The sequence below is a fragment of the Suncus etruscus genome, chromosome 16, assembly GCF_024139225.1.
Source record: "Suncus etruscus isolate mSunEtr1 chromosome 16, mSunEtr1.pri.cur, whole genome shotgun sequence".
NCBI classification, from domain to species: Eukaryota; Metazoa; Chordata; class Mammalia; order Eulipotyphla; family Soricidae; genus Suncus; species Suncus etruscus.
This window is the reverse complement of record NC_064863.1, coordinates 18,152,136-18,177,624: the sequence shown is the minus strand read 5'-3', so window position 1 is coordinate 18,177,624 and position 25,489 is coordinate 18,152,136. Positions and strand designations below refer to the sequence as shown.

At 42.0% G+C, this 25,489-nt stretch overlaps 1 protein-coding gene across 1 annotated transcript in view; it reads left to right on the top strand.

Moving 5' to 3' along the window:
- Nucleotides 1-11,853: 11,853 nt before the first annotated feature.
- Nucleotides 11,854-25,489, top strand: part of ADGRA3 (adhesion G protein-coupled receptor A3) — a 92,695-nt gene continuing 79,059 nt past the window's right edge. The window contains 2 exon segments of the mRNA XM_049790045.1: nt 11,854-11,915; nt 25,150-25,221. The gene's annotated coding sequence lies outside the window, so the exon portion shown is untranslated.

The window sequence follows — 25,489 nt, the reverse complement described above, 5'->3', positions numbered from 1 at the left end:
GCCTGAGTGATGGTTCTTTCTGACACATGAAAGGATCCTACCAGAATTTACGAAATGTTTAGTTCTGAGAGATTGAACATTTCTGCTGTCTTTAATTACGCTGAGTGTCATATAATGTGCAGTCTTCTTTTACACAACCTTTTATTTTAGTGCAGTACTATGGTGAAAGTATAATGTATAAACATTATACTGTAATTAAGAATCCAGATTTATAATTCAGCCACAGTTGGTGAAGGTGCGGACAATGACAGATACTCATATATTCATAATAAATTCCTTTTTCTGGAAGCTGAAAAACTTTTTATAATACCGATCTTAAGATGTTCCTAATTTTTAATGAGTTATTTATACTTTGGACAAAAGTATAAATAGAATGTATAGTGTAATATAGAATTTTGGTGGATTGGGGCCAGAATGATGGTGCAGTGGGTAGGGCACTTGCCGTGCATGTGGCAAAACCTGGATTCATTCTTGGAATCTCATATTGTCTCCAAGCACACCAGGAGTAATTTCTGAGCATCTAAGTCTAGATGTAGCCTAAATAAACAGGGCCAGAGCAAATGCACAGCTGTAGGCATTTGCCTTGCATGTGGCCAACCCCGAATGGACCCAGGTTTGATTCATGGTCCCCCAAGCCTGCCAGGAGCAATTTCTGAGCACAGAGAGTAATTCCTGAGCACTGCTGGGTGTGGCCCCCCGAAGCCAAAATAAATAAATGTTTAAAAAATAAAAAACAAATGAAAAGCTCCCCAAACAACAAAATCTCCCCAAATAAAAATAGTTTGGTGGATCCTCCTGTGGATCCTCCTGTGTTGCAATATCTAAGGAAGTAAATAGACAGTAAAATAAATTTGTTTTTATTATTTATTTATTTATTTATTTATTTATTTATTTATTTATTTATTTATTTGGTTTTTGGGTCACACCTGGTAGCGCTCAGGGGTTACTCCTGGCTCTATGCTCAGAAATCACTCCTGGCAGGCTCAGGGGACCATATGGGATGCTGGGATTTGAACCACCGTCCTTCTGCATGCAAGGCAAAATGACTTACCTCCATGCTATCTCTCCAGCCCCAATTTGTTTTTATTTTTAATATCTTAATTGAATCACCATGAGATAACATTATCAAGTTGCTGATAATTGAATTTCAGCTATATAATGTTCTATCCCTTCACCAGTTCATTTCACCATGAGTGTCCCCAGTTTCCCTCCTATCTTTCCCCAGCCTGCCTTTGACAAGTGCGTCTTTCTTTTCACCCTCTTTTTTCCTTTTAGGTGCTCTGGCTTGCAGTTCTGCTACTGAGTATTATATCATGCATATCATTTTATCTCCTTGCATAGCACCCCATTATGAATGGTAGAATTGTGTGTGTGTGTGTGTGTGTGTGTGTGTGTGTTTGTTTGTTTTTGAGCCACACCTGGTAATGCTTAGGTATTATTCCGGCTCTACACTCAGAAATCACTCTTGGTGGGCTCAGGGTACCATATGGGATGCTGGGGATCGTACCCCCATTGGCTGGGTGCAAGGCAAAAAGTGCCTTACCACTTTGCTGTAGCTCTGGTTCATGATTGGTAGGATTTTTGACTTTCCACAATAAAATGTCCTCAAGCCTTGGGTCAATAGGTGTGTGATCAGTGTAAGGGGGTCTAGATCTCTCTGTAGTGAAGATGCTGCTCATAAATCCTCAAAGAGCAATCTTTGAACTTCAGACTTTAGATCTCACCACATTTGTGTTTCACACCTTTATCGAACAAACATACATCCATTGGGTTTCTTAGGAAGCATCTCTGATGGGTGGCATGCAAGAGACTTTCTGGGTGGGATATATGCTCATAGATACAGGGAGCTGAGAAGCAAAAGTCTGGGACAGGAAAGCCATTAAACATTGTGTGGGACCTTGGGAGCAGAGAAGAGGGATGGATGGTCAGTGCATTGAAGAGGTCTTAGCCCATGCCGTGCCTGGGAAAATCTGTGCTAGCTTACTGGGCAGCCTAGGGTGGAGACTGACCATTGGGGAGCCAGTACTTAGCCAGGAAGGGAGAACCCTCTTTCTACAGCTGTGCTCAGTTCTTATCCAGTGTTGGCCTGCTTGGAAACTGAGGCACATCTTCAGACAGCTGACTGCTGTCTCCCAGAGAACTTTTCCAGAGCACTTCCGTAGTCTAAAGAGCTATTTCTCTGGGCTGGAGTGGTGGTGCAAGCGGTAGGGCCTTGTATGCTCTAACCTAGGACAGACCATGGTTCAATCCCCTGGTGTCCCATATGGTCCCCCAAACCAGGAGCGATTTCTGAGCACATAACCAATCAGGAGTAACCCCTGAGTGTCAATGGTTGTGTCCCAAAAAGCAATAAAAAAAGCTATTTCTTTACTATGAGGCATTGTGCAAATTATTTATTTCTTTGGTTTTGGGGGCCACAGTTGGTGGTGGTGCTCAGGGCTTACTTTTGGCTCTACTCTTAGGGATCACTCCTGTTGGGGATTTGGGGGACTCTCTGTAGGGCATGCTCAGCTTGGCTGCATACTTGGGTATGGCACAAGGTAGGACACTGTGCTTGCCTGGCACACAACTCCTCATTGTACTCTCTCCAGTGCCTGTAGTATGCATTTTCACTCAGCCACTGGATTTGAGTGTAAATTTAGGCATGTTCCATTCTCGTTGCACATTCCTGCTGTTTTGGAGGGTATAGTAGGTAGGTAGTTTGCTGTTATATCAATTGTGATTCCCTTGGGGAGCACTGTTTAATGAGCATTATTGTGATGAGAGATTACATGAGGTAACCAGACTCTTGGCCTGATGTTCTTTTTTCTGTGTTTGGAGATGTCAGCATGGACAGGTCATTGGAGTTCTACACTTGATGAGTTTATTATGTCTTGGGGTTGGGCTCAATGGACAGGAGTGATTTCAGGTAACTCTAAGGACAAAGGGTCGGAGAGATAGTATGGGGATAAGATGCTTTTTACTGACCCAACTCAGATCCTGGGTCATTGCATATGGTCCCCCAGCACCTTGAGTGATTTCAGAGGGTAGAACTGAAAGTAAACCTGAGCAAAGCTTGCTGTGATCCTCAAGCAAACAAACAATATTGACAGATTGAAGGGAGATGTTTGATTTGGGGCCACACCCACCTATGCTTAGGGCATACTCTTGGCCCTCTACTCAGGTCATTTCTGGCAGGACTCAGGGGGTGAGCTGTGGTGCTGGGGCTCAAACCCAGATTGACCACGTGCAAGGCAAGTAAATGTCTTACTTGTTATACTATTCCTCCCCCAGACTATTGTTGTTTTTAAAAGCAGCATCTCTGCTTTTAAAGGAAGTTTTTCTCTCTGCAAAAATGAACAAAATACCTTTGGTGAGGAGCCGGTAGGGGCAATTGGATACATAAGACTCAGGTAAACGTGTAGGAAATTGGCCTTGCAAGCTGAAATACATGTGGCTATAAGTGAAGAAAGAGGGTTCAGAATGAAGTTGAATTTTGAAATTGAGTAGAGACTTCTTGGGAAACTGTAGAAATGAGCACTTGCTTTTTCCTTTTCTCTTCTCCCTCTCCCCTCTCTTCTTCTCTCTTCTCTTCTCCTGTCCTCCCCTCCCCTTTCCTTCTCTTCTCTTCTCATGACAGAGTAAACAGGGATAGATTGTATGAAAATAGGATCTCTCCAAACTTTTTTCTTGTAGAAGATGAGCCTGTGAATATTGGGGGCTTTGCTGGCCAGTCTCCCTCATTACTTTCAATTCTACCATTTTATAGGACTATGGCACCAGTGGCCTATGAACAAACAGGCAGGGCCACCTTCTCATCAGACTTAAATGTTTAAGTTGGCCTTACAAGGTGTTGAAAAGTTTTTTTCTTGTTCTCATTCTTTTTTTTTTTAATATATTTATTTAAACACCTTGATTACAAACATGATTGTAGTTGGGTTTCAGTCAGGTAAAGAACACCCCCCTTCATCAGTGCAACATTCCCATCACTAATGTTCCAAATCTCCCTCCTCCCCACCCCACCGTGGCCCGTACTTGAGACAAGCTTTCCACTTCCCTCATTCATTCACATTGTTATGATGTTGAACATTTTATTTTCTTGCAATGGCTAGAAAAATTACAAAACTTATTCATAGAGCTCATGGGCTACCAGGAAAATGGGCAGTGAGTTGGCTGTCATTGGCCTGGACCATTTCACTATTGTTAGTGAAATTAATGTAGCAAAACACTAAAAATTCCCGTGTGTGTGTGTGTGTGTGTGTGTGTGTGTGTGTGTGTGTGTGTGTGTGTGAGAGAGAGAGAGAGAGAGAGCTTATGAATATATGAATGTAGTATTCCTTATGATTACATGTAGCAAAGCACTCAAAATTCTTTATTTGCTTGGTGTGGGGGAAGGTCTCTGTGACTTACTCTTGGCTCTGTTATCTGGGGATCATTTCCACTGCAAGGGATTGAAGCAGGGTTAGCCACATGCCAGGCAAGCATTGGAATCCCTGTGTACTGACTATTTCACCCTAAACTTCATTTTGAGGAGTTAATGTTCCTGGTTTGAACTTATCTCAGGTAGTTATAAAGGAACAGCCCATTGAGGTTAGTGACTCAGAAGCAACACCCAGATATATATATATATATATATATATATATATATATATATATATATATATATATATATAATATATATTTGCTTAAGATGAAGTGATCCCAAGACTTTCTCTACACCACAGATAATACAGAGTGAATTTGCATTAATTCAATTTCTGTTACTCATGCCCATTATAAATAGTAAGGACTGGAAAATTCTAGTTTATCTAAAATTTAGATATGTGGTGCTGGGAATCTAAATCATGCCATCTAAGTGCAAGGCAAGTGTCTTAATCTTTGGACTATTTCTAATTTTTTAACCCTGGACTGTTTCTTTGGCTTTACCCCCACCCCTTTTATTTTTGGAATGGGTATTGGGGCCTCACATGGTTGTGCTCAGGGATTGATTTTGGCTCTGTACTCAGAAATCACTCTGGACATGGCTGTGGATATTAGAGGTGGTACTAGACATGGAACTTGGGTAGGTCACTTTCTAGGGAAGTACCGTAATTCCTATCTCTGGCTATATTTTCTTAAAGTGTTCTTTATATATTTGGGAACTTAGTTCTTTTATTTTTATAGAGTTGTATATATTGTTCATTTTTAACATCAATTTATGGATTTAAAAATTAAGATGATCAGAATTACAAGATACTAATATATGTATATACATATATACACATACATACACATATACATATATACACATATACATACATATATATATATATATATATATATATATATATATATATATATATTGGGTCACACTGACAGCTCTCAGGGTTTACTCCTGGCTCTGTGTTCAGAAATCGCTCCTGGCAGGCTCAGGAGACCATTGGGATGCTGGGATTCGAACCACCGTCCTTCAGCATGCAGGGCAAATGCCCTACCTCCATGCTATCTTTCCAGCCCCGAGATACTATATTTTTTATGTTTTTGGTTTTTGGGCCACATCTGGTGGTGTTCAGGCTCTGTGTTACTCCTCTCTCTGCACCCAGGAGTCACTTCTGGTGGGCTTGGGACCATATGGGATGCCGGGGATGGAACCTTGTGCAAGGCAAACATCCCACTCATTCTACTATCACTCTCGCCGACATTTTACGATATAGTCCCCTTTGCTCCTTTCCTTTGTTCTAGAAATACCTTTGTGGCAGTGGTCTCCTGTCTGTTTTCTTCGTGTGTTGTCTTTTGAGAACTTCTCTGACTTTGTGTCCTTCCTCTTCTAAGGACACTTGTCATTGGTTGTCTAACTCACTTCAATCCAGAGGGCTGCACTCCTCAAACCCTTCCCTTGCAGACACCCCTTTTGCAGGGGAAATGGGGAGCTCCCAAGCAGTGTTCAGGAGGTCTGAGGTCTCCACTGCCAATTCTCAGCCAAATTTTTTATTCAGGAAACACTCAGTATCTCTTCAGTCCCTCTCAGGTCACGCTTGATAGCATGCAGGGCGTTAGGTGGTGCTGGGGACCAATCCCAAATCAGTTGTAGGTCAGCACGCATGCACCCTAACTGAAATATCTCTTTGCCCCTTATGCTCTCCCTTCCCCAACCCTTCTCACCCCTGGTCATTTTCTGAGTTTACTTCTGGCTCTGTGCTCAGTATCACTTCTGGTGGACTTGGGGGACCAAATGGTTTGCCAGTGATCAAAACCAGGTCTGCTGCCTGCAAGACAAGCACCCTGTATACACTTGTGCTATTGCTCCAGCCTCCAACACTCTTCTCATCAAGGTGTTATTTAGAGGAGCTAAGGATGTCTAGAATTTTGGAAGGCCTCTCCAACCCACTACAGTGAGCTAGTTTCATTGTTCATTGGAGATTTCCTTCTAGAAAGAAACAGCTGCTAATAACCATGTCCCATCCTGAAACTTTTTCCAACACCAGCCACAGAGAACTGTCTCTACTTAAGTTTGATTTCTTTTGGCTCCATAAAGTTTTGATTAAACAACAGCAACAACAATAAAACTAACATTTCTACATGATGTCTCACTTTTTTGCATGCTCTGCATAAATGACAATAGTGAACTCATCCGGTGCTGCCTCCTACAAGGACAGTGGACAGTAAACCTTTGACACAGAAGCTCAATTCGAGAAAAGTGAACTCCAAGCACTGTTCCTGAACTTTGTAGCTGATGTGGCAAGAACAGGATTAGGGGAGAGAAGAAAGGGGAGCACAGAAGCCTGATAACTCCGGTCAAGTTTTATAGTTTTCATTTCATTCCTGCTTCAAAAGTTGGAAATTTCAAAGATGTCAGCAAAAACACTGATTATGAATGGGCTGGAGGTTTATAATGATACATGATATTATGCACTTACTATCTGCCACGCTGTGCCCCATATCAAAATTGGACATAAAACCTGTCCACAGAGTAGATTTATGTATTCCACTGGCTCCTGTTTTTTGGAACACAATCCTTATACACATCAAGGAGTGTTTCGCCTAAATATATGAATATGAGGTTGTAAACTCTCTTTGCAAGGTTACAGTTAAAACTTTTTAAAGTGTGATGAAATGTCTCTTTTGAACGCCTCGATAAAAATCTATCATTTATTGTGCTTGAAGCTTTTATGGCTGCACCGACGACGACGACGGTTCTTTAGCCTAAGCAGGGCTGGATAGCAGGGACTGAAGTTGTATTGCAACTTTTTCTCAGGCTCCTTCTGTGTTTGAATTTCAGGAACAGGCTAATGTCCTCGAAACCAGTGGATTATGCAGTTCTCTTGTGCTTTCTTTCTTTCTTTCTTTCTTTCTTTCTTTCTTTTTTCTTTCTTCCTTTCTTCCCTTTTTTCTTTTTTCTTTTTCTTTCTTTCTTTCTTTCTTTCTTTCTTTCTTTCTTTCTTCTTTCTTTTCTTTCTTTTCTTTCTTTCTTTCTTTCTTTCTTTCTTTCTTTCTTTCTTTCTTTCTTTCTTCTTTCTTTCTTTCTTTCTTTCTTTCTTTCTTTCTTTCTTTCTTTTCTTTCTTTCTTTCTTTCTTCCTTCTTTCTTTCTTTTTCTTTCTTTCTTTTTCTTTCTTTCTTTTCTTTCTTTCTTTCTTTCTTTCTTTCTTTCTTTTCTTTCTTTCTTTCTTTCTTTCTTTCTTTCTTTCTTTCTTTCTTTCTTTCTTTCCTCTTTCTTTCTTCTCTCTTCTTTCTTTCTTTCTTTCTTTCTTTCTTTTTCTTTCTTTCTTTCTTTCTTTCTTCCCCTTTTCTCCGTTTTTCTTCTTTTTCTCTCACTCTTTCTCTCTTCTTTCTTTCTTTCTTTCTTTTTCTTTCTTTCTTTCTTTCTTTCTTTCTTTCTTTCTTTCTTTCTTTCTTTCTTTCTTTCTTTCTTTCTTTCTTTCTTTCTTTCTTTCTTTCTAACTTGATTGATTGGTTGGTGTTTGGGCCACACCTGGTGGTGCTCAGAGGTTACTCTTGGTTCTGCACTCAGAAATCACCCCTGGCAGGCTGGGGTCCCATCTGGAATTCTGGGACTCGAACTGGGTCCTTCCTGGGTCAGCCGAATGTAAGACAAAAGTCCTACCACTGTGCTATCTCTCCGGCCCCTTTTATGCTTTATTATTGTTGGTATATTGCCTGGCTATTTTCGGTCACCATATTTTGCAGTGTTACCTGAATGAATGCTAGTAGAAATGGAAAGATTGAAAGATTGAAGGATGGAGGGGATAATGTGATATTTTGGATCTGATCTTTAAAGATAAAATTTAGAAGCGCCCCATTGGAAAAGTAATGGGACAGACAGCCCAATGAAAACCAAAAGTTACTAGGGAGCATATTGAAGTCCTGGACTCTGGATTTGATGAACACCATCATTCTCTGTGCTACCTTAGCAATTTTTTTTTTTTGTTTTGTTTTTTTGGATCACACCTGGCGGTGCTCAGGGGTTACTCCTGGCTCTGCACTCAGAAATTGCTCCCGGCAGGCTCAGGGGGCCATATAGGATGTCGGGAATCAAACCCAGGTTCATCCTGGGTCGATCGTGTGCAAAGCAAACGCCCTACCACTGTGCTATTACTCTGGCCCCAACTTTTAGCAACTCTTATGTTGCAAACAGCCACTGAGAAAACCGTTTTTAAATATAAATAAAGACTATAAATCTTCATCCTTCACTATTATGATATCGAAGTAATATCATTCCAATCTAAACTTCATTGTATTCTTAGTTTCTTCAGGAGAAAAAGTAAGACTCGAGTCCTAGAGATAACAAAATGTGCTCTTTATTATAAAAGAGAAGTGTCAGCTGTTTTTTCTTCACTAAGATAATGAAAATGTGGGCCCGGAGAGATAGCACAGTGGCGTTTGCCTTGCAAGCAGCTGATCCAGGACCTAAGGTGGTTGGTTCGAATCCCAGTGTCCCATATGGTCCCCTGTGCCTGCCAGGAGCTATTTCTGAGCAGACAGCCAGGAGTAACCCCTGAGCACCGCTGGGTGTGACCCCCCCCCCCAAAATGTGTTTGTGCTTAGATTTTTTTTTAAATGGTGGTATAAATTTTAACAATTGCTTAAAATTTTTTTTTGTTTGTTTGCATTTTGGATTATAGCCTGCAGTGCTCAGGAATTACTCCTTGTTCTACACTCAAGAATCACTCCTGGCTTGGGAGACCATATGGGATTCTGGAAATTAAACCCATGTTGGCCACATGCAAGATGAACACCCTAAACACTATACTATATCTTGGCCCAAAATGTTTTATTTTTCAATCTTCAAATTGTTTTTAAAATAAAAAATATTACTTTCAGGCACACCCAGCTCTGGGCTTACTTCTGGTTTTGTGCTCAGGGATCACACCTGATTCTTGGATTTTGGTGGAGCATGTATGAGGCTGAGGATCCAACTCCCGTCAGCCACATGCAAGGCAGGTGCTGTAGCAACTTGGCCCTGATCCCTGTCAATGGAGTTTTAATGGATTAAAGCAGTTACTTTTTCATTGTTTCCTCTGAATCATCTTTTATCTTAGCATGTGCAGTTTTATTGCTGTTTTATGTATCATAGTCAACCTCTTTCTCTGACATAAATTGTCCTCTGCTAATTTCTGATTTTTACCTAAAGTGAAATGTGAAAGTCAGGTCACTGAGAATTGTTTTTTTTTTTCGTAAGCAGTCTCTTCCAAGCTAGGATTGCTATTTCACAGAGGCATGCTGGTGGATGGTGGGTTGTGGGTTGCATCAAACCTGTGTTCTGATAGTTCTTAGGGCCTTACGTGAGGCAGTTTGCTTCTGCCTGTGCTTACTCCACTTCAGCCTGTGTGTGTGTGTGTGTGTGTGTGTGTGTGTGTGTAAGAGAGACCTGCAGTGCTCAGGTCTTACTTCTGACTCTGTGCTCAGAGAGCACTCCTGGTGGGGTTTGGGGGGAAGGATCATAGGTGGTATTCAGGATCGAACCAGGTCTGCCCTGTGCAAGGCAAGTGCCTTACCTGCAATTCTGTTGCTCTATCCTTTACTGAGACTAACACTGGTTTCCAGCACTAAATTCTAGTCTTACCACACCCGACTCAGTACTAGTTCCTACCTTCCCATTCACCCCTCAGACAAGCAGTCCCACCTCCAGTTCCTTTCCCTATGGTCTGGTCTGTTGTCAGAATTAGTGGGTTTGTTCTTTATATTGGGGGGTGCCACATCCAGTGATGCTCTGGGGTTACACCTGGCTCTGCACTCAGACATTACTCCTGAAGGTGCTTGGAGACCATATGGAATGATGGGGATTAAACTCGGATTGGCTGTGTGCAAAGTAAACACCCTACCTGGAGTGCTAGCATTCTGGCCCCTCTTGTGTTTGTTCCTTAGTGATGTTTCTTTGCAAGCAAAGTCATATGCTTGTCTTTGAGACTTTGTTCTTCCATTGATAACTTCTTTATCTGAACATCATCCTCTCATGGTATATCTTGTGGCCAAAGGCATGGTTCATTATTATTGTTATTATTATTATTTGGTTTTTGGGTCACACCTGGCAGTGGTCACGCATTACTCCTTGCTCTGCACTCTGAAATCGTTCCTATAAGGCTTGGGGGACCATATGGGTTGACGGTAATCGAGCCCAGGTTCGTCCTGGATATAATGCATGCAAGGCAATTGTCCTACCGCTGTGCTATCTCTCCGGCCACAATAATTATTTTTTAAGATGGTAGAAAAGTTTATTGGCAAGTATAGGAGAAAGGGAAAGGAACTCCCCATGTGGGGAGGATCTTAGTATAGGGTTAAATAAAGATTCATCATTTTTTATATATTCGGCCATTATTTCCTTCTGTAGCAAATTATACCACCTTTTATTCAATTACTTCATTTAAACACTATGGTTTACAAGGTTGGTCATATACAGTTGTTTTCTCCCACTGTTACAATGTTGTTCATGATTGAGTTTAATCATGTATTTATTATAACCACCTCTTGATCAATCTGTTTATTGGTAGACATGTGTCAATGCCTTGGCTATTGTGGACAGTGATGGAGTGACTATAGAAATGTGTATGTTTTTGCAAATTAGGGGTTTCATGCTCCTTGCATAGGTTAGATGGGAATGAGGTCAGAAGCGGGGTTGCTGGATCCCAAGGCTTGGAACAGTCTTCTGTATCAGCACTGGCTGAACTGTTTTATATCCCCCCCCCCCCCAAGAGGGTCTCTCTCCATATTCTTATGAACATGCTTGTTTCCTTAATCTTTTGGGGGGAGAGGCCCACACTCAGTGATTCTACTTCTGGCTCTGCACTCAGGAGTTACTCCTGAATAGTCCTAGGGGGACCATAGGACTGAATCTGGATTGGCGGCATGGTAGGCAAGCACTTTTCCCATTGAACCAATGCTTTGGTCTCATATTTTTTCTTTTTGGTAGTCGCCATTTTCCCAGGTGCAAGGTGCTCTTTTATGGTGGTTTGGATTTGCATTTCTCTGATAATAAGTGTTGGTGAGCATTCATATAGATTTCTCTCTATTAAAAGATTTTGGCGGGGGCATACCCAGTGGTGCTCAGGGCTTACTCCTGGCCCTGTTCTCATGGGTTACTTCTGGCACAGTTGCCTAGGAATCTAACCCTGGTTGGCCGAATGCAGGGTAAATTGTCCTAGATGCTGTACTATACTAATACTATCTATCCCTCTTCTCATTTTTAGAATATTGGTTAAAATGTGGCAGGAACAATATAAGGTGTGAGTTTCTCAGCTTCTCACAAAGAGCATTCTCTTGTCAAACTTCTAAAATTTGAGTAATAAATGAGTTTTTATATTTCTCAAATAATGAACCAAATTACTCATGATACTGATGGGATATATATATATATTAGAAAACTGACTTTTTTCCCCCTTTATCATTCTAGGATTCTGAGTAACAATAAGATATCCGAGCTGAAGAATGGCTCATTTTCTGGATTAAGTCTTCTTGAAAGATTGTGAGTATTCCTTGATTAGTATTTCTTATTTTTTTTGGGGGGTGGGTGGGTGGGAGGTTGAATTTGGGCCACACCCAGTGGTACTATTCAGGAACTCCCCTCCATTCTGTGCTTGGGGGTATCACTCCTAGCAATGTTGAGGTGTTAGGGATATAACTGGGCCCAATTGCATGCAAAGCTAATTCCTTAATCCCTGTACTATTTCTCTGGTTGGCACCTATTAATTTTTAAAATATTTTAATCATTTAATAATTTAAATAAATAATAATAATAATTATAAATTATATTAAATGAAAAAAGTCTATTAATAAGTCATAATAAATGTATTATATCATTATAAATATATAAAACATATTATAGTATAAATATTTTATATTGTATTATTAACAATACTATGAATTTATTAATTTATTAATCAATAAATACTTAATCAGATTTAAAAATATTACATTTTCATTTTAAGTTTGTTACTAACCTCCCAGCCTTTCAAGAATGAAAATTGAGTTTTCACAGCTTCTTACTGTGAACTTTTTTCAAGAGCTAGAGAGAAAAGCAAACAAAAATACGTGTAAGTAAGTGGAGGTTGCCAAACTTCCTGCCAAGGGCCAGATAATAAATAATTTAGGCCTTTTGCTGTCTATGTGTCTGACGCAGTGACTCACTTCTGCCTGCCTTCATGTGAAAGCTGACTAGACAGCAGAGAAATAAACCCTGCTAGATCATTCACTGACTACAGGCCTTTTGGAAATTCTCTCATGAAATGTGCTCGTCTTCTCTGTATCAAATGCTACACTCAATCAAAAATGTCAAGGGGTGAATGAATATGAATAACTTTATGTAGACATGGTTGTGATCATTTTTTTGTTTTTCTTAGAAATGAGGCCTGGTTGTACTTAGGAGCAGATATTGCTTAGAGCACACATTGTCTTGTTGAATTTTAGACTGTGGATATTGAATTTGCCCAATTCTGAATGCAAGTCAAAAAGCCCCTAGGATTTTTTTCCGTTTTGGAAAATGTTTATTATTCATTCATTCATTCATTCATTTAATGTCTTTATTTAATATCTTTATTTAAGCACCATGATTACAAACATGTTTGTAGTTGGGTTTCATTCATAAAATGAACACCCCCCTTCACCAGGGCTACATTCCCACCACTATGTTTATTGAGTGAGTAAGGAAGCCCAGGGGACAGTCCCCATTTCGGTTGACCCTCCAGGTTCTCCTTGCTCTACCTCACTATATCTGCTTGCCTTTTCTATATCTCACTATATCTGGGTGGCCTTTTCTTGTTCTTCTGCTTGATTCTCCTCTCACAGAAATTCTTCAGATCTTCACGGCTCCCACGCTGTTGTGCTCTGAAGGTGGAGAAGAGTTGCAAGCTCTGGTTTTCTACTTTGATTTAGCTGCAGGTCCAGGGGTTCAGAGGCAGAACAGGAGCTTGTCCGCAGGTGGGAGAAGGTTGGAGATTGCAGCTTTTACTCTTACAGGGCCTGTGAGGCATCTTCCTGCCCGTCCTTCTTTCCCTGTCCCTCCCCTTCCCCTTTTCTTTTCTCTCTTCCCTTCCTTCTCCCTTTCCCCTCTATTCCTTTCTCTTTCCCCTCCCTCTTCCCCTCCGCTCCCTTTTCCCATTCTCTCCCTCTTTCCCTCCTCTCCCCTTCCTCTTTCCCTCCCCCCTCTTCCCCTCTACACTCCATTTTCCCTCCCCTCTCCCTCTTTCCCTTCCCTCCCTCTTTTCCTCTCCCCTCCCCTCCCCTCCCTGTTTCCCTCCCTTTCCCTCCTCTCCCCTTCCCTCCTCTTCTCTCCCTTTCTTCCTCTGCCCTCCCCTCTACTTCCCTCCTTTCCTCTTTTCTCACTTTCCTCTTTTCCTCCCTCCCCTTCCTTCTTCCCTCCCTCCCTTCCTCCCTCCCTTCCTCCCTCCCTTCCTCCCTCCCTTCCTCCCTCCCCTCCTCCCATCCCTCACTTCCTTTCTTCCCTCCCTCCCTTCCTCCTTCCCTTCCTTGCTCCCTCCCTTCCTCCCTCCCTCCCTCCCTTCCTCCTTCCCTTCCTCCCTCCCTTCCTCCCTCCCTCCCTTCCTCCTTCCCTTCCTCCTTCCCTTCCTCCCTCCCTTCCTCCCTCCCTCCCTTCCTTCCCTTCCTCCCTCCCTTTCTTCTCTCCTCCCTCCTTCCCTCCCTTCCTCCCTCCCTCCTTTCCTTCCTCCCTCCCTCCCTTCCTCCCTCCTTCCTTCCCTTCCTCCCTCCCTTTCTTCCTTCCTTCCCTTCCTCCCTTCCCCCCTCCCTCCCTTCCTCCCTCCCTCCCTCCCTCCTTCCCTTCCTCCTTCCTTCCTTCCTTCCTTCCTTCCTTCCTTCCTTCCTTCCTTCCTTCCTTCCTTCCTTCCTTCCTTCCTTCCTTCCTTCCTTCCTTCCTTCCTCCCTTCCTCCCTCCCTCCCTTCCTCCCTCCCTCTCTTTTCCATTCATGCCTTCCCGTCATTTTGTTCAGGATTTTCATTGCCATGCCTTGTAAGATAATGGACAGTCCTTTTATACATGTTCTGTGACCATTGGTTCATGACAGGGTATTTTGAACTGACTCACTTGTCTTGAGACTTGCGATGGCCCTTTGCGAAGAGCACTTCCTCATTGTCTCTCCGAAAGACATTTGTTCTCCTGGTCTAGAGCCAGTCCTGCTGAAGGCTCTGCCTGGAGCTGGCACCTGGCCATGGAGCTGGGCCGTCAGGTTGCCAAAGGGGGCCTTCATTGGCATCCACCTGCGGCACCCCCCTTGCCAAGAAGCCTCATTGTGGATGATGAATATTCTTAACAGGTGGCACCTTGTCAGGCATTTAGAAGGTGTTCAGTTCATTATTGGAAGAATCAGTGTGTCTTCCTCATTCAAAGGAAAGTTTGTCAGCGGCGTCTGCTGTGCTGGGAAATAGAATTTATTTTGGGATCTGAGAAAACTGTGACTCTTTTTTTGTTTACCCTGGAACACATGGGCAGTAGAGCTGGTGTTTTCTGCTGGGCTGTGAGCTATTCCCTTTTAGATTCACTTTTTAATTGCCATTGTCTCAAGCCTTATTCTTAGCATTTGCTGATCTGTGTCTTTGTGAGAAACCTGTCATGTTGCCTTAAACATGTTGGATGTTATTTAGATGCAGCTACAAAGCTTTTCAGGTATGGCCCATTTGTACCTGAATGCCTGCATTTCACCTTTTTATTTCTGACTACCATGGACATGTGACCCATCCAGTGGTACTGGGTACCTGGTGCATGGAGCTGGAACTACAGACAGAGGTGGAGTACTGACTGATGATCAATAGCAACTTTATTAGGGCTTCCTCTGCTTTTTCTATTTGCCTGGTCTATGTGACTGGGTCCATGTGACAATGAACGAGGGTGAAGGTGGTAGCCCATGAGGGTCAGAGAAAAGAATGGGGAACAAAGCTAAAAGAAACAAAAGATACTAGTCTACTGCAAAGAGCCAAAAGCCAGATACTTGCAAAAGCAAACTAAAGGTCTTTGCCTGCAGCGTGGTCTACTATATTGTGAATAATTTGGGCTATATGGACACATGTGCTGGGCTCATTTTCATGCAGGGCAGACTGTCTGCAAGGCCCTTCCCTCAATTTCTGGAGTGTACTTTTACCAGCCTCTGTATGCCTAGACTCCAATAGACATGCACATGTACCCACAATTATCTAGTATGCATGTACATATCTGTGTGTACCTAGATGCATTCATGTTTGTTCACATAGGCTCTGTGCTCAGCATTTTCCTTTGACACTTTGCCCAGTTCTGAGCCTGCAGATTAGGGAGGAGGTCAGATGCCTGCAGGGGACTGTTTTTGTGACAGCAAGGAGTTCCAAGGAAGGGAAAGGACTGTGGTGGCCAGTGCAAGGCACAGAGGGCCAGGATTCACCCAAGAACTTGCCTTGTTGAGTTGGCATGAGGTGTGGGCCACATGAGAACGTGGGAACACATGGCCACATTGGCCTTTACTAGCCTCCATTGCTTCTGCTCCATCACTGGTCCATCAACAAAGGGCTCCTAGTTGTTTTTTTTTAAATATATAATTTTTATTTTAACCATATTGGCTTATATATCTTTCACAGTGATATTTTAGGTACATATTAACATTGAGTCAGGGGGAATTCCCATCACCATATTTGTCCTCCCTCCATCCCCATTCCCATCCTGCATCCCATATCTCCCACCCTCACCCCCCAGGCTGCTCAAATAAGTGATCCCCTCTGTGTCTAGTTTCCTACTTAGTGATCATCCTAGAAAATGTTTTGCACTGTTAATCAAAGAAGTCCAGGCTAGACAATTGTAAAAGCCTGTTATGACTGACCTTTTTTGGCCTGGTTTATGATGTATTTTCTCATGTAAAATATTCTCTTAAGATTTTGGGTCAAAGCAATAAAATAGTGGGTAGGGCACTTGCCTTGCATGCACCCAACCTGGATTTAATCTCTGGCATTCCTGAGCACTGCTAGGAGTGTTCCCTGAGTGTAGAGTCAGGAGTAACCCTATGGCATCTCTAGATATGGCCCCGACACAACACCAAAAACAACAAATTAGCTTGTTATGTTAAAAAAAAAAAAAAAAAAAGGAAGGGCTGGAATGATAGCACAGCAGTAGGGCATTCGCCTTGCACATGGTGGATCCAGGACAGATCTTGATTCGGTCTCCGGCATCCCATGTGGTACCCTGAGCTAGGAGTGATTTCTGAGTGCATAACCAGGAGTAACCCCTGAGCATCACCAAGTGTGGCCCAACAACAACAAAAAATACCATAAAAACAGAAAACAAACAAAAAACAAACCAAAAAAGAATTTCCAAGATATCATTGATTTTTGGGGTATTTCTGGGGTATGTTTTTTTTTTATTTCCATATATATATGTATCCTTTCTCGATCCTCCTCACTCCCTCTTCCCTTCCATATTCCTCTTATCTTGCTCCACTGTCATTTTTGCGAGCTGTTGACCTTTTGGTCTGCCTATAGTGACATACTCTCACCCCTGACACAGGACTAGCTCAAGATCAGTGTATCTGATGTCCCAAGATTCTCTTCATCTTCATCACTCTTCAGTGATGGGGCTGGATCCCCCAGTCTCTTTGTTCTAGCCAGTCCTGATCAACAAGCAGTGAGGTATCACATGCTGTACAACTGTAGAGAAAAATTGCCTCATGTGTGTACTGCCTGAGCATGTGTGTAATCTGTATGCAGGTTCTGCCCAATCACCTTGAACTATTGTGTTCCCTGCATCTCTTCTCTTGAGATATAAACTTTCTACCTGTAATTCTTGGATGTGTACTGGGGCTCTCTCTACTCTAAAAAACCCATGTTCTCTCTCTCTCTCTCTCTCTCTCTCTCTCTCTCTCTCACACACACACACACACACACACTCACACACACACACACACACACACCCCTCTCCTCCCAAGCCTGGTGCACACACACACACACACACACACCCCTCTCCTCCCAAGCCTGGTGCGCACACACACACACACACACACACACCCCTCTCCTCCCAAGCCTGGTGCACACACACACACACACACACACACACACACACACACCCCTCTCCTCCCAAGCCTGGTGCGCACACACACACACACACACACACACACACACACACACACACACACACACCTCCCTCTGACCAAGCTTGGTGGGGCTCAGGCCTTACACTTGTTAGTGCCTAGGGATTGTATGTGATGCCAAGGATTGAATCAAGGTTGTTTGCATGTAAGGCCCTTGTACTATATTTTCAACTCCTATGAAATCTTTTTTTTTTTTTGGCTGCATTGTGGGATGTGCTTTCTGGACCTGGGTTATCACATCTGATTGAAGGCCATCTTGAAGGCCAAGTTGACATTCTGTTCTGGATGCTGGATCCAGCCTTAGTGTGTCCAACTTCTTGGTTTACAGTAATGCAAGGGAGTTTTTTTAAATTTATTTTCTACTTTTTCTTGTGAAGGTTTCTGCTACTTGCAGTTAGAAAGCATCTTCCTTTGATAGCACTGTATTTTTTTTCTAAAGGACTTTGCTCTTGTACCAAGAACTTTTAGACCATTCCTCTATAATTTTTAAGCTACTCTTGTGCTCTTTTTTTCTTTACATTTTAATGATCCAGTATGTTCATATCTAGCTATTCATCATAAAGGTAGATCATGTTCACTACGGAAGTCATGATTGGGAGGAAGAAAAAAAGGGTGGATTTCCAAAGAAAAAAAATCTGACTATAAATATTTTTAGCAAGTCCTGATTAATATGGCTGTTATTAAATATTATCTAATATGTCAAAGATTTTTTATGATTAAAGTAAAAGTGTATCTTTAAATCATATTATGGCACTTAGTTATTCAGGCAAGAATTTTGTAGAATAACATGCAGTACATCATTGACCCAAGATTTATGTACTGCTTTAGCTAAATCAGTTCCTGTTGGAGTTTCTGTTTAAAATATGAAAGGTAAAACATATGTTTTAAAGGAATGAAATTGACACTATATATTTCTGTTTGCCGAGCTTTTGGTTCATGCATTACAGGATAACACACACACTATACTGATCAGAGCAGGGCGATAGTACACTTAATAGGGTACTTACCTTACACATGGCCATCGCAGATTCTATCCCCAGAATTCCATAGGGACCCCTGAACTTCCTAGGAGTAATCCTGAGTGCAGAGTTAGAAATAATTCTGGAGTACTGCAGGTGTAATCCAAAAACCAAAAGTCAAAACCAAAACAGAAAATATGTACTGATTGAATTTTTCCCTACAATCCTCATATCTCTTGGAATTGTTAAGTTTGAAGTTGGCAGAAAAGGAGAAATAGGAACTAATAAGCAGGACTTGAATATTAATTATGCTTTCATACAAAAGGTATACTTTATTCTGAAAAAAATAAAGAGGCAGAAAATAAAGGTGCAGAAAGAATAATGTCACCCTCCCACTGCTCCAGGTCCAGGTATCATTAACAGTGGCTGTCACTCCCCCCCAACTCCCATATCGAAATTTACTGGTACCCACTGGCTGACAGAGTAGGCCAGTCACAGACATTCTGACCTCTTGTCTTCCTGCAGAATGTAAGTGTTTATGGAGGAGAAGCAGCCATCTTCATGATCTGACTTGAAACTTGAATGGTCCTAATGATTTTGTGGCTTACCTCATAATTTACTAGAACAATTTTCATGTCAAGGCCGGGACATTTCATTCTGTCCCTCACCTATAGTTTCCATTTCTCATCCATTGTCCATCAGTCTTACTCTGTTTTGGTTACTCTAGCAAACTGGATAGGTTGGTTAGAAAATCTTTATTTCCTATCAAAGTTAGAAAGGTCAGAACATTCGAGATCATGGCATAAATAGATTCTGTACCTGGTGGGTTGACTTATGTGATAGAGGGATCTGGGGCTCTTTGGAGTCGCCTCTATTTTTATTGATTTAATTTTGCGGGCCACATTCAACAGAGCTTAGGGGTTACTCCTAGTTCTGTGCTCAAGAAACACTCCAGGCAGTATTCGGAGGACCTAGGGTTGGTCCGAGGACCAATTCGGAGGACCGAGTTGGCTATGTGCAAGGCAAGCGTTCTACCCACTGGACTAGCATTCTTGCTCCCTTTAAAGGGCCTTCCTCTCTTGAGGCCGATACAGAGTGATCTCTTTCATATGTGGGCTATAAGAAACATAATGGTGGAATAACAGATGCCCAAAGACAATGGAAAACAGAGAACATGAGAACTGGTATTTGGTAGGTAATATGCAAGCTGGAAGGCTGGGGGATAGGAAAAGAAGGAGACAATGTCTATGATGGAGGGAAGCATTCTACTGGAAGGTGAAGGGGTGCAGAAAGGCAAAGTTATGTATGAAACCTTAACAGCAACAGTACTTGCCAATAGGCAGTAACAACTTGTGTATGAAACCCTATCAACAACAGTACCAGAAACCACAGTGCAAAAACTTCTTTAAAATAAGGGGTGCCTCTCATAGAGGCAGACTTGTGGGTGGGGAAAAATAGGGGTGAGGGGCAGTGATTTAATAAAAAATTTGAAAAAATAAAACGAGGAAAGAAATATTAAAAAAAATAGGATAAGGGTATATTGTGGTGGGAGGTAGACACTGTGAAGGGATCAGTGTTAAAACATCCTATGCCTGAAAACCATTCATGAATAACTTTGTAATTTCATGGTAAAAAAGAAACACCAAAACAAACAGTAAAAGGGCATTCATCTCACTTCTCAGGTCTCTTCCCTTGCATATGTTCACCTCTCAGAAACCCTAGACTCATTCCTTTGGGCATTGGGGTTTTGATATTGGGATTTGGGATTGGGAGAAAAACAAGATCTTCAGACATTACTAAGAGTAGTTTTATTATTTATTTATTTATTTATTATTATTTATTAAGCCACTTAAACATTTTCTACTTGCTCTCCTTTTTCACCCAAGATGCAGTATGGGATCCCTGATGTGGTTGATTTTGAATCCATTATTATGGCTGATGCTCAGAAAGTTTTCTTTATTTTTGTTTTTGAGCCACACCTTCTGGTACTTAGGGTTACTCCTGCCTCTGCATTCAGAAATCACTCTTGGCAGGTTCAGGGGACAGATGGGATGCTGGGGATTGAACTAGATTGACCACATGCAAAGCAAACACCCTACACGAGGTACTATTGTCCTGACCCTGTTCCACTACTTTTCATCGTCACCAACTTTTGGAAGTTTTCTGCCTCTTTTCCCCACCCTACCCCAGTTTGCTTCATGCCCACATGGGGTCACAACCTAGAAGAAATCTGGATCTAAAGAAGGGCTGGTTTCTGCTCTATTTGAAAGGAAGAGCATAAGTGCTGTTAGGGTAATTGCCAGCCCACAATTCTAATTCTGAACAAAGAATTGTGTCAGTGAGTGAGCAGAACTTTGAAGACTGTTTTATTTTGAGGTGTGTGTGTGTGTGTGTGTGTGTGTGTGTGTGTGTGTGTGTGTGTGTGTGTGTGACAGGAATTAGCACAGGGCTTATTTCTGGCTTTTTCTGTGCTCTAGGATCCTGACATACACTCTGACAGGCTTGGGTGGCATTTGGAATTTCTGGGATTGAACCTCTATCAACTGTGTGCGAGACAAACACCCTCCCTGCTGTGCTATCTCCCCACCCTTAAAAATTGGTTTATTTTTCCAAAATTCTGCACCTGGTAACCCTGAGGGTTAAAGACTCCTTTAATTTCCCTTCTGCAGCAAGGCCTTGGGGCAGTGAAGCTGACTGTCGATTTGAGTGGGCCCCTGTCTTTCTTTGCCTGAAGCCATAGTGGTTCAGTGCTGGGGAGATCTCTTCACATTGACATATTGGCACCTGGGACATGAATAATGGAATATGTTAATAATGACTCTTATGGGAGAGGCAGGGGTTATGAACTTACGGGGTTCACAGTTGGAAGATTGTATCCAGGTGAGGTACTGTGTAGGGTTCTAGAAATGAGATATCATGTCTTTTTTTTTTTTTTTTTTTTTTGGTTTTTTGGGCCACACCCTGTGACGCTCAGGGGTTACTCCTGGCTATGTGCTCAGAAGTTGCTCCTGGCTTCTTGGGGGACCATATGGGACGCCGGGGGATCGAACCGCGGTCCGTCCTAGGTTAGCGCAGGCAAGGCAGGCACCTTACCTCCAGCGCCACCGCCCGGCCCGAGATATCATGTCTTATAAGAACTTCTCTATCTCAGTGAGCCAGTCCTATATAAAGAGGGACATTGTGTGCTGGAGGAAGGAAGGAGGGGAAGAGAGAATTGAAATAGGTAGGATAAGATCAGACCATAGAATCCTTTCTATGAAGAGTATCATCACTTTTTGGAGAGAACAAAGGAAATAAATAAAAATATTAAAAAAACATTTTAAATGTGCTTATCCATTCATTTCTTTATTTTTATTATACCCAGTGATGCTCAGCGGTTACTCCTGGCTCTCCACTGCTCTAGGGGGCTATATGGGATACCAGGGAAAGAACCCAGGCCGGTTGGGTATAAGACAAGAGCCGTATTCTCTGTACTATTCCTTTAACCCTGTTTATGAAGCCTTAAGGGATGCTAAATGAAAACGAACAGCTCCCTCAATTTAGAGATGGGAGAAGCCTGAACCTAAGAGCTGGATTTCTGGGGCCCGAGATACCGTACAGAACATGGAGCTCTTGCCTTGAATGAGGTCAACATACTCCTTATGGTTCTTTAAACCCTGCCAGGAGTGAATTCTTGAGAATGGAGCCAGGATTAGACCCCAAGCACCACTGAGTGTGGCTCCAAAACTAACACAAAATGCTGGGGAAAAAGGGGAGGAAGAAAAAGGAAGTTGGACTTCAGACTTGGCTGAATCCAGAACTCATCATGTCTTCTCATTTCCTGTTTGGGTGGCATCATCAGACAGTCGCCTCTGTAATGGTTGCTGGAGAATCACTTCCATCTGCTCTTTAGAACAAAGGAACTGACTGCCCCCTGTTCTATCCAGTCTTGAATTTCCTTAGAGAGAGTGACACACTGTAATAGGAACTGGCAAGCCAAGTTCCTAAGAACCCAAACAGGGGCTTATACAAGATTCCAGACAGCTTGTGCTCAACCTCATGGCAGCTTGGAGGAGTGGCATAGGTGCCATATCAGGTGAGGAGGGAGAGAGAAAGAGATAGAGATAGATAGAGATACATATATATATTATATATATATATTATATATATATAGAGAGAGAAAGAGAAGAGAGTGGCATAGCTGCCACATGAAAAAGAGAGAGATAAAAAGAGAAAGAGATGGGAGATAAGAGGAGAGGCATAGCTGCCACATGAAGGAACCTGAGCATGTGTGCATGTGTGTGCGTGCATGCGTGTGTGTGTGTGTGTGTGTGTGTGTTTCCTTTTCTTTTCTCCTTTAAATTTTGGGCTCACCTGCAATGATCAGGGCTCACTCCTGGCTCTGCACTCAGTATTAATTTTGGTGGTGCTTGAGGACCATTTGGGATGCCAGGGATCATATCTAAGCTGGCCACATGCAAGGCAAAGGCCCTACCTATTGTACTCCCGCACCCATCTCTCATGAGAGGTTTTGAGCTTTCTGGAAGAGCTTTCAAAACTTTCACCTAATCCAACAACTTCTTTTTCCATTGCCAGGATATCCATTGGTAATGGTACTATTTGCACTACCTTCAGGCCTGGCTTATGTGAGGAGGTCTGCATACCTCATTAGCATTTGCTGCTCTGGGCTACAAATGTTCTGGGCATTCTGAGAGAGCCAGAGAAGTGACATTATTCAGTGCTTTCTCCCCAGGAGATTCTTCTAGTGGCCAGGCTGTGCCATACCAGGGGAGCACCAGGGCTCTACCTTTGTCCCTACACCACTGGAAAAGTTTGTATTTATATCAGTTGGTGTTTGGTCCTGTGGCACCACATGTTTAACTGGTTCCGAGGAACTTGAAAACTGGGTTGCTTGACCTGGTTGTATGGCCACTTCCTTGTTCATTCTAGTCAGGCCAATCTTTCGTTTCTGGAAGGCCTTCTGGAGCTCACCTGAAATGCAGATGTGACTCAAGGGACCTGCCAGGTCTGTGGTGTGTGTGCAACTGGACTGTGGTAGTCGATCCTATTGACTCCTGCTTCGCATCTGTGGCCTCATCTGGTAGGGTTAAGAGGCATCCGGATACTGTGCCCCATTAGTCATCAGAGGCCCCTCAGGACACCAGTTCTGAATGAGTCCTGAGTGAAGATTTGAGGTGTGGCCTGGCTGTCCAGTGATTTGAGGCACTATGGTAGCTGACCCAATTATTATTATTTTTAAATCAATTTAAACAATTATTTAAACACTGTGGTTTCAAGGTTGTGTATAATACAGTTGTTCTTTTTCAGTTACTAAGTTGGTCATGATTGAAAGTCAGTCATTCAGTGTACAATATCCTTCTCACCACCAATGTCCTCAATTTCCCTCCCGCCCTCCTCTGCTCCTCCACCTGCCTCTGAGGTAGATATTTTTCTTCTCTTTCTCAATCTCTTCTTTTTGTTATTCCTTTTAGACAATGTGGTTTGCACTGTTGTTACTGAAGAGGTGTCATGCATAGTACTTTTCCTTCTTTTAGCACTTAGTTCTTGTCCAGAGTGATCATTTCCAACTCTCATTGTCATAGTGATCCCTTCTCTGCCCTAACTGCACTACTGGCTCTTTGTTGTAAGCTTCCTACCATGGACTTATCTTTTTGGCTTTCATCTCTTTTATCTTTGGATATTATTACCATACTATCTTTTTTTTATATAACCCACAAATGGCTGTAATTTTTCTATGTCTACCCCTCTTTCTCTGACTCATTTTTCCATATCCATCCACATATAAGCAAATTTCATGACTTTATTTTTCCTAACAGTTGCATAGTATTCCATTGTCTAGATATACCTTAGTATCTTTATTAACTCAACTGTTCTCAGCACTTGTGTTGCTTCTGACCCTAGAAGCCCAAAATAATGCAGAAAAGGCATTTACTCTTATATGTTTTACAACACACTATTCACAATAACCAGAATCTAGATCTGGTTCCTGGTTCAGTATCCTAGCTAAGCTCAATATTTTAGCAGGCAGCAGGATTATCCTAGGAGAGATGATACTCTGGTCATCACTGCTAGCCCTTCACTGTTGTCTGGGATACTCTTGGGACCCTGGGAACCATGGAGGGGCCTTTCCACACTTATCATTGGAGTCATATATTACTTGGAGTCATATATTGTGAATTTGCACCTACTTGTTTTGTTGAAATCTAACTATAGAAGCCCAGGAAGGAGCAAGTGTTAATTAAAGAAATAGCCTCAAATACATACGTAATCATTTTACAGAGTATATTTTTGCAAATGTTTTTAAAAAATCACTTTAAATGTTTGCTAGAATATACTTATAACAAAGATTCTGCTGGTTTAAAGGATCATAGACTAATGAAGAAATTGTAGATATAGTATATAGGATCATAATTTAGTGATAGCTTCGAATGATCAGACCAAATCTAATATTTGGGAGAGCTATCATTTTAAACATATTCCTTAAACTTTTATATGATGATAACAAATGACTTTGGAACCAGATATTTTGAATTTCAATTCTGACTCTGCCACTTCCTAATGGAGTAGTCAAGGATTAACCACATTATTATTACTATTATTATTCTGTTTTGCAGGTGATCATTATGAAATATGTGCTATCTAAATATTTGTTATAATGTTAATATGTACTAATTTTTTTTTATAGGGATCTCCGAAACAATCTTATTAGTAGTATAGATCCAGGTGCCTTTTGGGGACTGTCATCGCTGAAAAGATTGTAAGTACTTGAATTCCTTGCTTATGCACTTATGTGTGTGTACCTGTAAAGTAACAATTTTTTTTACCTAACAGGTTTAAAAATGTTTTTTTTTTTTTTTTTTTTTTTTTTGGTTTTTGGGCCACACCCGGTGGTGCTCAGGGGTTACTCCTGGCTGTCTGCTCAGAAATAGCTCCTGGCAGGCACGGGGGACCATATGGGACACCGGGATTCGAACCAACCACCTTTGGTCCTGGATCGGCTGCTTGCAAGGCAAACACCGCTGTGC